Source organism: Sciurus carolinensis, unplaced genomic scaffold, assembly GCF_902686445.1.
Source record: "Sciurus carolinensis unplaced genomic scaffold, mSciCar1.2, whole genome shotgun sequence".
Taxonomy (NCBI): domain Eukaryota; kingdom Metazoa; phylum Chordata; class Mammalia; order Rodentia; family Sciuridae; genus Sciurus; species Sciurus carolinensis.
The window spans coordinates 698,888-710,402 of NW_025920173.1; the positions used below are offsets into that span (position 1 = coordinate 698,888).

Here is an 11,515-nt window from a genome sequence, read left to right on the forward strand (position 1 = left end):
CGTTCACATGTGCAAAATACAGGTATAGAGCCATTTTAGTGATAGCTATCAATCTCTCTCCATCCACTTTTTTTTTTTTTGCAGTGCTGGCGATCAAACTCAGGGCCTTGTGCTTGCAAGGTATCTCCCCAGGCCCTCTCCATCCACTTTTATGAAAATATTAATTTGTTTGAAATAACATAATTTTTAAAATCTTATATCTCACAGGGCACTTCTTCCCTTCTTTTTCTTTGCTTCAAACTTATTACAGATCTTTTGACCCTATTCTGTTATATACAAATGATAGTAATCACCTGAATATTTCCATTAAAAGCTCTATGGAAATTGTCTGGATTTATGGTTAATTTGGAAGTATTGATATTATATTGATCATAACACTTATGAATATTTTATATACATCTATATTTACTAATATGTTCTTAAACTTATTTTTAATGTTTTAAATTTCTAAAGGTATTGTATTTTTTAAAAATTAAAATTTTTAAAAATTAAAATTGAGGATCTTGCAATTCCTTGTTATACTAAATGGGTTATTTTATTTTTAATTTCTAATAAGCTATTGCTGATTTTCATATGCTAATCTTATTATAAAACCTAGCAATCTCTTTGAATTTATAGTTTATCTTTGACTTTGTTTGCATTTTCTTCATATGCAATTATCATGATTTAGACATAAGATGTCCTCTAAAATCTTATATGTGAGACAATGAAATATTAGAAGTGAAATGATTTGGTTATGAGAGTTGTTACCTAATTGGTGCATTAATCCCCTGATAGGGATTAAGTGGGTGGTAACTGTAGGCAGGTAGGGTGGGTCACTGGGAGTTTGACATTGGGGTTTATATTTTGTCCGTGGTGAGTAGAGCTGTCTCTACTTCCTGATTGTCATGTCCTTACCTGCTTTCCTATGCCACACCCTTCTGCCATGACCTTCTACTTCACCTTAGGCCCAGAGATATAGAGTCGAACCTCTGAACTGGGCTGAACCTCTGAAACTCTGAGCCAAATAACATTTTCCTCCTCTAAGTTGTTGTTGTCTTTCTTTTGGTCACATAACACAAAACTAACTAAATTCCAATTCTTATAATTCATAATTCATACAGCTTTTTCTCTTCTTGTTTTAGACAAGAGTTCTGATACTAATTAAAACTGGTGGTTGGGAATATTCTTGTTTCATTAATTTAAATCACTCTAAATTTTATCATTATACTGATCTTTGCTAAAAGCTTTCGATACATGTTAAAGAATTCCTTAATATTCTTAATATTATAAAACTTTGCAAAGTGAGGACTTTTTTTCCAAAGGTCTGTCTGCATCTGTTTAGATTATATAATTCTTCCCTAACATTTCTTGACATTGAACCATCCTTGGACTTCTGAGGCAAACTCTACTTGTTCAAGTTGTATTCATTTGTTTGCTGGGTTTGGTGTGTCATAATTTTTTAAGGGTTTCACATCATAATTTATTAAGTAGATGGACTTAAAATTGTCCTTTTTGAAATGCCTTTATATATGATTCAGGGACCAATAATATACTAATCTAACAGAGTGAGTAAGGGATTGCTGGAAATACTTTCCTGTTAAACTTTGTTATATTTTCATTTGGGTGGGGTGTAAGAGATACAGTGAGGATTTTGTACTTTTTAATTCATAGAATATCATTTCACATTTTCTGTTCTTCAAAAATGAGTTTCTCAACCTTGGCAACATTCACATTTGTTCTTAAGTACTGTCCTGTGCTGGATTCCACCTACTGAGTGACAGCAGAACCTTCTCATTTCTACCCTATTTATGATAATTAAAATGTCTCCAGATATGGCCAGATATTTCTGGAGCAAAATTGCTCCTGGTTGAAGACCAAAGGTCAGACCTGTAGAAAAAGAGTACTTACCTGATAACATTTATGTGAGAAATCAAAGAAGAAGTGCATGTGTATTGTTCAGAAAACTTTCTGATGCATACACATGATCAATAGATGGTAGGATTTCCTATTGTAGTTTCTATTTTGAGGCTGAGTTACCCAGGCCTGTCCTGGATGAAGAAGATGCTAATCTCCCCTCTGTTTGAAAGTGATTTGATATACAAATTATTGACACTTTCTGCTTGGGCAGGTAACAGAAAGGAGAAACTAGTTTCTGTTTTATTGATGTTGTTTTAAATATCTACCTATGGAGTATGTAAAGCTGCCCATTGAAAATGATTAGAGCTATAAATATGCAAGGTATATCCAGTTCATTGACCTGGCATTCTTCCAAAGGTTGCTTCTTAAAAGAGAAAACTTGGCCTTTCAGAAATAGAAATTCTTCTAAGGTAGCCAGAGAATGCAATCATTTTCTGGGAATGGCATGGGCAAAGCCTGGGTGTTGTTACATGAATCTCTGACTGCTAAGGCTAGCCCAGATGGCCAGTGGTCACCTGCTTTCTTCTTGTGCAGTATTTCCATAGACCTCTGTGAAAAACAGTCTCTTTCACAACTTTGTGCTTTGAGCAGGAACTCACCTGATGGGAAGTGTTTGTTCAACCTTAATAGTATAATCCTGAAACTGGGCTTTGAGTTCCACCATGATCACTCTTCTCAGGAACTCTGGGAGCATCCTGACATGTGAGTTTCAATTTGTTCAATGGTGGAAGTGGGCAAGATTGGAAATGATTTTACTTCTAAAACTTCTGTTGGAAAGCACAAGAGATGTTGCAGTTGGGTAGAGTTTGTGCCCCAAAGGATTGTGAAGCTTGGTCCCCAGTACATTGGTGCTGGAGGTGATGGAACCTTTAAGATTTGGATCCCAGTGGAATGTGATTAGCTCTTCAAGAGGTTTTAATAGTTTTATCTCAAAATCACTTTTTTCATCTTGCTTTTTTGGGAAGTCCAGTGCCAAGATTTTTATAAGTGGACCTGACACTTCTCTAAATCTTCTGCCATGGTTACATCCCTTTCTGCTTCTGTGCCATGTTGTAACTCATTTGGGTGATGCTTTCTATAACTCCAGGAGCATGCTGTGGGGCCTTCCAGTCACCACAATCATAACCTTCTTTACTTATAAGGTATCAGCCTCAAGCATTGAGTTACAGTGACCCAACATTGACTGAGGCAGTGGAAAAGGATCATATACTACTTGAGAGACTAGAATATAATCATTTGATCATATTCATATTGATCATATTGCTCCTGGATGATGGTGGTTTTTGTTTTGTTGCCAGGTAACTGAAAAGGGATGTTATGCAAGTCAGTGACATTGCTTCATTTGGCATTGCTGAATCCTGGCTGTGGACCTGGGTCAGTTTGACCATTCTGTGCTACCTGGAGCTCTGACTGGTGGAAGTATTCTTAGTATCTAACTTCTTTTCCTGTGGGAAAGATCCAACACTGTCAGCCACAGACATCCTTAGGCAGGACCCAGCAATATAAGTGTTCCACAATTCAGCTTCTATCATTATAATTACTATGTGGTCATTATTGTTATTAACTGTGAGTCACCATTGCTTCTGTCCCACCCTCATGAGGTGAAGTGTGCTTTTTCTTTTTTTTTTGTTAATCATTTTTATATTTTTACAGATTGCATTTTGATTCATTGTACACAATTGGGGTACATCATTTCATTTCTATGGTTGTGCATGATGTAGATTCATACCATTCATGTAATCATACATGTACATAGGGTAATGATGTCTGTCTCATTCCACCATTTTTCATACCTGCCTCCCTCTCATTTACCTCTAAGTAATCTAAAATTCCTCCCTTCTTCTCTCACCTCCACCGTCCCCACCCCCATTATATATCATTATCAACTTATCAGGGAAAACATTTGGGCTTGGTTTTGGACTAATCACCCCTCCACTCTGAGTTCCCCCTGACTTCCTCCTCCACCTTTCCTACCCCCAGCCATTTTCAGGGCTGTCACCATGGGAGGTCTCCCATAGCAGGGCAAAGCAATTAAGGTCAGACAGGGTGAATTAAACCAGAAAGAATGAGTTTCCTCTGGCACCTGAGCAATTTTCAGGGTCTTCCTTTAGAGGGAAGCTGGGAGGAGAGATGAATGATAGTTGGGAGGGCAGACGGAGACTGATGGGGTAATATCATGATGGGCAGGAATGTGAACAGAGATGGGCAGCTGAGAGAAGAGTGTGGCTTTGCTTGGACATGAGGTCAAATGGAGAGAAGGGAGCCGGCCATTCATTTGTTCCCTTCTGCATCAAACACGTATCTCAGTGTTTGGAACACAAGAGCAAATTGGAGACTAGAGTGCACCAGCCAGGAGCTAGGGCTTTGGAGCAAGATGGACCCACCTGGTTTCATCACTCCTTAGCTGGAAAACCCTGGGAAAGGCATCTAATCCCTCAAACCTCAGTTTTCTCATCTGTCAAATGGGGATTAAGTGCATTTGTCTTTCCAGATCTTTGGGGGAAACATTAAATGATGTAATTTATAGAAAAGGAAAATATTAGATAGTCATGAAAATTAATGCACCCATCTAGGGTTCTCCATCTGTATGTCTGCAGAGGAATAGTTAGAGCTTGTGCTTATTTCTCTCAGCATTTTATTTATAAATATTTTGCTTTTACAAACATATGAAGAAGTTATTATCATCATTTTTTCTTTAGGAATGAGAAGCCTAAGCACCTAGAGGCAGCTTGGCCTTGCAGAGTTACACAGCTATTAAGTAGTACAGGAAGAATCTGAACTCAAAAGATTAGCTCCAAAAACCCTACCTAAAAGCCAAACTATACAGCCTTCTGGTAATGCAGAGAAAGCAAAAAGGAAAACGTTGTTGTACCTTATGCATTTAAGAACTGGGGGTTGGTCCAGGGGGTCCTTTCCAATCTCTGCAAGGAATTCTATTCAGGGGTTCTCCTGGCCCTTGGCTGGTGTAGACACAGACATATTCCAGCACACAAACACATGCTTCTGTGTGCACACTTTGACCTCTGCTGACCTCCAGCAGCTCCCCTGTGCATGTCCTGCAGCAGTGCCCATTTTCTGGGAATGGGTGGATGGAGCTATTCTGTGGATGCCTGAAGCAAGTCTGCTGACCCCTGTTTCCCAGCTCCACCCCACACTACTCTCCTCCTCCCCACTTCTCCACTTCCTTCCCTCCCTCCAGGGCCTGGCACAAGCACAGCATCCCATTCGTTACCTACACAGGAAGGTTACAGCCCTGCTGATCCCTGCAATTTTCTTCATGTGAGTCTTCTGGCTGTGGTCTGCTTAGATTTCTCTCTGTGCTAGGAAAGAGTGAATGGGTAATGGGGAGGGAACCAGAACCAGACAGTGACCTCAGCTTTAAGAAACTCATCAGAGAAGATGCTTTTCTGGGGTTCCCTGAATAGGTCTCAGAGTTGTCTAAACAGGCCGTGTGGGAACATGTTGATGGAGAACTTGGTGTCCACCTAGGCAACAGGACAAACTGAAACTTTTATGCTAATTAGGCTTCACAAAGCATGATGTGGCATTGTGTGTGTGCATGTGGGTGTCTACACACATATGTCTACACACATATGCTCAAATCAGTATTTCTTCTGTACAAAGTGTTCATAGATGTCATCAGAATTTCAAATGGGCTGGAGTCCCCATAGGCATAAGATCCACTGCCCTAAATTCAAGGGAGATTGAGGGGAGATGTTCTAAACTTAGGAAACTGAGAACATGTCATGTAGTCCTTGAGTCCACCTATTGCATTACTTGGTTTGGGTGCCTCAAATCCACTGTCTTCAGTAATTAAAGGTGAATATAAATATGTGAATCTGACAAATGTAAGAAAAATCACAGTATTTGATGGACAAAAATGGAGAGTGAGATCATGGTAAGCCACAAGACAGAGTTGCATTCTCCAACCAGGAGTCACACCCCACTATGTAAGCCATCAGCGTGCTGGTTCTTCTGGAGTTTTTGAATGAAGCCTGGGATTCAGATTTTTATCTGAAATATTCAAAATTTCAAATGTTGGCTCAAGTGAAAATAGAAAGTTGGGAGAGAGAAAAGGAAAAACAATGTGCAGGCCAGAGTCAGCCTGTGGGCCTCTGCTGGTTGACATCCGATGGGGTCTCCACCATTTTCCAGGAAGAGAAATTGAGACTCACCAAAGGAAAGGGGTGTGTTTCCCTAAGATCACATAAAATGTGTGACAGAATCAGAATTCAAAATTCAGGTCTTCATGCCATAGCCCTCTCTCTACCTTCACGGTTACTTGGAGGACAGCTCTCCACCTTTCTATAGCCTCATCTTCTCCAAGGACGGCCAGCAGGGCTTCTTACTTATCCACTATGGATTGATATGACTGATTTTTCTTTTATATCCTAAACTCTTCTCTTCCCATTTAAGTAAAGTCTTTTTGGTTCCAACTATGATTGAGGCTTGGTCATAGCAGAGGTCATGCAAGCTGAGACTCAAGAAGCACTGAGATGTCTGATTCCTTTGCTGACATTGGGCCCATTATCCTATGAGCTAATATGAGCTACTCAAGGACAGCTGGGGACACACTGGACAGCCCAGTTGTCCCAGCAAAGACCATTCTAGATCAGTCAGTCCTTGTTCAACCCCCAGTCTACTGTATCCATAATAGCAAGTTCACCATGAATCAAATGAACTCTTCCAAGATAAACAGAAGCATCCAGTCTTGATACTGTGAGCACACTAGAGGCTGAGAGAGGAAGTGTATGTCCTTGGTATGCTCTGGCATTGCAGTCACGGAAAGGAAGGATGCTGAGAATGGGCCTTGTTAGTCAAACAATGATGTTCTCCACATGTCTAAGGGTGCCTGGGTACCATGGGCTTTTGAGAACTGACACTCTGCTCCATGATGCAGATCCTTAACTTTGCACCTGCTAATGGCTCTAAAGGAGAGGAAGATAATTTTTTTTCCACTCTGTTTTAAGATATAGGAAGTTTTAGGGTTGTTTCCAAGTCATAGAAGGACATTTTCTGGGCTCATCCATTCCCACCATGGTCTGGAGTCGATCATCCCTTCCCCTGGCCCCAATGTTGGGGTCTCTGTGTTTCCCTGGCTCCAACTCTGCCATGGGTGTGGCTGCCCATGGTACCACTACACCACCTCTTCCAGGCTCCATAGAGTTCTCTATTAGATCACAAATGCAAATTCGGCTAGGGATCACTTGGTAAACACAGAAAAATGCAGAGTCCCCAGGCCAGAGCTACAGGAATCTGAGGTCAGTGTGGGGAAACTGAGAAAATGAATCTTTAATTCATACCCAAGACGGGTTTTGAAACACTCTTTGGAAAACCATGTCCTGGGATCCTGAAGCCCAAAGCACATGGCTGGGAGAACATATTGCATGGAAAACATTGGGGTGCAGGGAGAGATACCAAGGCAGCCTGCAGAGCAACAGGGCACAGAGGCACAGGGACAGAAAGTACATGGGAGAAGTCATTGACCCCCTTGGCTGTGAACCAACTCTCTCCTTTCCTTCCCTAAGGGTTTAATTATATAATTTAGATTATTTTTATTCCTTCCCAGACCTTGAACTTCAGTTTCTGTCCCTTTTGTGACACTCTTCCTCTGTAACTTTCTCTTCAGGTCACCATGACATTGCTTGGGCTCACACTGATGATCTCATAAGGAAAATGATTTGTCCCAATCATAAAGGTCAGGGAAGACCACCCTGGAAACAGAACACCCATTCTTTGACTTTCAGGTCAAGTTTTTGTCATTTATGCTCTTGGACTACTCTGTACCTATAGGGGGAAGAGGGAGGTGTGTGGGCATATGGCCAAGGGAAACTTTTATTTGCAGCATAAATCTCTCTGAAAGGATTATCCATAACATTTTGGATGGAGATTGCATTTAATAACACTAAGTGAATTGGGCAGAATGGACTAAGCTCTGCTGCTGTAACAACCAAGCTCAAATCTCAGTGGCTTAACATAAAATGCAATGATTGCTCTTTCACACTGTCTACACAATATGGGTAGGCTGAGAGGTTTCTGCTCCTTAAATTCTCTTGGAAATTCAGATTGATAGGGTTTGTCTGAGCATTTACTTTCCTTGCAGTCAATAAACATGGTAAATCTCATATCATGATTCTCAAAGTTTCTGTTTTACAGTGGCACATTTTCCGTCTTCTCATATTTCATTGGCCAGCACAAGTCACATGGCCATGCCAAACTATAAAATGCATAGAGAAATATATTTCTTCCAGGCTCCTGGAAAGCAGAGAATTAGAAGTATTTGATGTGTAGCATTCCTAACCACTAAAGTAGTGAAATTCAATAATATAAGTCTGAATAAAAACATAAGCTAGAATGTATTGACAGCTTAAAGTTGGTCACTTTGCATACACTGCCCTGGGCAAGGTAGGCATGCAGTCCTGGACTTGTGAAGGGGAATTCTGAAGTTGGTCCCCTGGTCAGTAAGTGATGTCTTTAGTTTTCAAATCTTACTTTCTCTCCAAACACTTACTATTTATGTATTTATTTATTTTTGGTACTGGGGATTGAACCCAGACTTAACCACTGAGCCACATCCCCAGCCCTTTTCAATATTTTATTTAGAGTCAGCCTCTCACTGAGTTGCTTAGGACCTTGCTAAGTTACTGAGGCTGGCTTAGGACTTGTGATCCTCCTGCCTCAGCATCCCCACTGCTGGGATTACAGGCATGTGCCCACCATGCCCTTATTCTTTTTTTATTTCTTCTAATCAGTTGTACTTGACAGTAGAATACACTTATATATTTTGATAGATCATGCATTAATGGATCTCTCATTTTCTGATTGTACATATTGTAGGGTCAAATCCACCATGCAGTCATACATATCCACGAGGTAATAATGACTGATTCACTATACTATCCCCTTCCTACCCTCAAACTCCCTTCCCCACCCTTCACTCCCCTCTACCTGATCTAAAATAACTCAATTTGTCCCTAGTTACCCCTCCTTATTGTGAATTAACTTCAAGATATCAGAGAAAACTTTGGGCCTTTGGTTTTTTGGGTTTGGCTTATTTCACTTAGCATATTTCAAGTTTTTAAAATTTGTTCAATACATTCTTTCAAAAGCACCATATATTTTCACAATATTAGGAGGGGTGAAGTAGTATTAAGACACAAAGATAACTCTTCAGGAGCTCACTGGCCATTAATATGTTTATAATCCATCTTTCATTGGATGAGAACTCCCATGTCAGACTTTTTCTAAAGCAAAAGAATCACCAATAGAACCAGTGAGCTGACATTTGCATGATAGGTGACTTAGTTTTCTCAGGGATTTTGTCAGGTGCTCAACAACTTATCAACTTTCTCTAGCTAGATATAGCCTGACAGTCAAAAAAGGCTTCTGTTTATCCTAACACTTATTAAAATGTTTATTGAAAATTTTGAAGGTCATTTTTTTGGAGTTTTCATTATTCAGCAAATATTCACTGCCCCTCACCCCCAGATTAGTTATCCCAGGCCACTGACTTTGGGATTGGGTTGGCCAATATGAGGAGCATTCTTAAAGACACTCACAGACTTTGACTTGGTTTGAAGCTACCTTAACTTTTCTTTCTTTCTTTTGGTAGAGCTGGGGAGAAATCCAGGGCCTCACACATGCCCTACCACTGGACTCCCTCAGCAGCCCCTCCTGAGCTACCCGAATCCACCATGAGAAAAGTATGGCTCACCTAGTCCCTTTGCATTCTGAACAGAGTCCAAAATAAATGCTCTCACAGCAGACACAGGATCATCAACCAAGCTAGGTCTGCATCGACTGAACCCAGGTTGATAGCAGACCTGCTTCTATTAAGTAGTGACTATTCGAAGGGTTTGTCATACAGCATTATTATGGCAACAGTGTACTGTACCTGGTATGCTGGTGGGAGTTGAAAGATGGCCCCTGGGACATTTATTTAGGCCTATTTAATCTAGAGAGGTGGAGAGGATTTCCAGAGACCAAGGGACATAAGGAGCCCTAAGCTCTGACTAACACATTTTGTTTGAAGATGGCCAGGCCTCTCTTCCTCTCTGGAATTTGTTTTAATTTAGATAAAAGGGATCTGCTCTAGATCAGAAAGGCAAGTAGGCCAAAGGAATCCACTGAGGTGTATTAAGGATGGTTACCTTGAGTGCCTCAAATGCGGAGGATGCTCTCAGGCACAGAATGAAAGTTCTGTGACTGATTATTGATGTCTGTCACAAGCACAGATGTGTGTGTGTGTGTTCTTCTCTTGCTTACATTTTTACATCTGAGACTCTAGGGGTCTAAGAAGTCAGACAGTTGTCCCTGTATCCTTATATTTGAGTCAGGGAGAAATTGGATCTCATGTGAAAGAATAGGAAAGAACAGGAGGGATCAGAGTTCACCAACGGGGTGAGGTTACTGTGACCCTTTTGTGACATTCCTTGCATTTATGCAGCAGAGAGTCTATGGAGAGCTGCAGCTGTGATGGTGAGGCTGGTGGGTTGCTTGGCAAACACACCCCTCTGCCCACCAAATTGTGCAAAATCTAAGCCAATCTAAGTCTGAGGTTTTAATAATTAAAACTGAATCAGGAACATTCAAAGGTGGTGAGGGGAGTTGGCATCTTTGATTTCTTTAAGGGCAGGTGCAAATTCTCACAATGGAGTGACAGGTATCATTTGGTAAACTCAGCAAAACTGCCAAAACTGTGACCAATCAGAGTTCAGCTAGAATCACTGCAGAAGCACCCATTTCCCCATTTGCCCAGGCACTGCGGATGGGGAAATGCAACTGACCACTCCCAGGTGCTGGTTTTGAAAGGGCCCCCTCCTTCTAAAGAATGTGCTCACACCTTACACCAGGGCTCATTCTTCAGCTTTTGGTTTAATCACTGAGCATCACATTTTAAAGCAACTTAGAGAACATATATTCAAAGCTTAGTCTGTGCATAGGGTGACTGTCAAAAAGGCATGCTAATCTTTTCCTGTGGGTGAAAAAAGAAAATTGACCTGAAGTTTGCCATAGATGAAGAAATTCAGAGATTCCACTCTTCAGCCTTCAGATGGACCACCTGCTTACAAACTGTCTGTACTTCTTCCTCTGAGTTCTGCTTGGTCAGTGGGCCACCCTCGAGCAAGGTATGGTGAACCTTGTTTGTTTCTGCAGGTCTGGATCCCAACAGGATGCCTGGCTCATGGGAATATCTGGAAAGTCATGTGCTGGTGGAATGAATGCTGGCCAGGGCAGCTATGCCCAAGCCTCAAGCAGGTCTGGGAACAGCAAAAAGCTTAAGAAAGAAATAAAAGCCCATCCTGCTGTTTTTTTGACTGGTGGTGGTGGTGGTAGAGTGCAAGTGATGTTGGGTGAGTAAGCATGAAGATGGAGAATGGGGATATCATGACCAGTGGATTTTGCAGAGGGATAATAGTCAGGATCAACAATATCAATCAAACACCTACTGTGTAGCAGACACTTTTTGCTTAAGATTCTATAAACAGTTCAGTAGGGTCCCTGACCTCAGCAAGTTCACGTCCTTTAGTGAAAAACATTAAACATCATTTATTGACCCTTAGTTCACACACAGGCATGCTATCAAACATTTTGCTGGTATAAACTAGTTTGCTCT

At 41.0% G+C, this 11,515-nt stretch overlaps 1 long non-coding RNA gene across 1 annotated transcript in view; it reads left to right on the top strand.

Annotated features, from left to right (window-relative positions):
* Nucleotides 1-11,174, top strand: part of LOC124974756 (uncharacterized) — a 45,262-nt gene extending 34,088 nt beyond the window's left edge. Inside the window, exon 4 of the long non-coding RNA XR_007106812.1 lies at nucleotides 11,056-11,174. This is a non-coding gene — a long non-coding RNA (uncharacterized LOC124974756). The remainder of the gene's footprint in view (nucleotides 1-11,055) is intronic.
* Nucleotides 11,175-11,515: the final 341 nt, after the last annotated feature.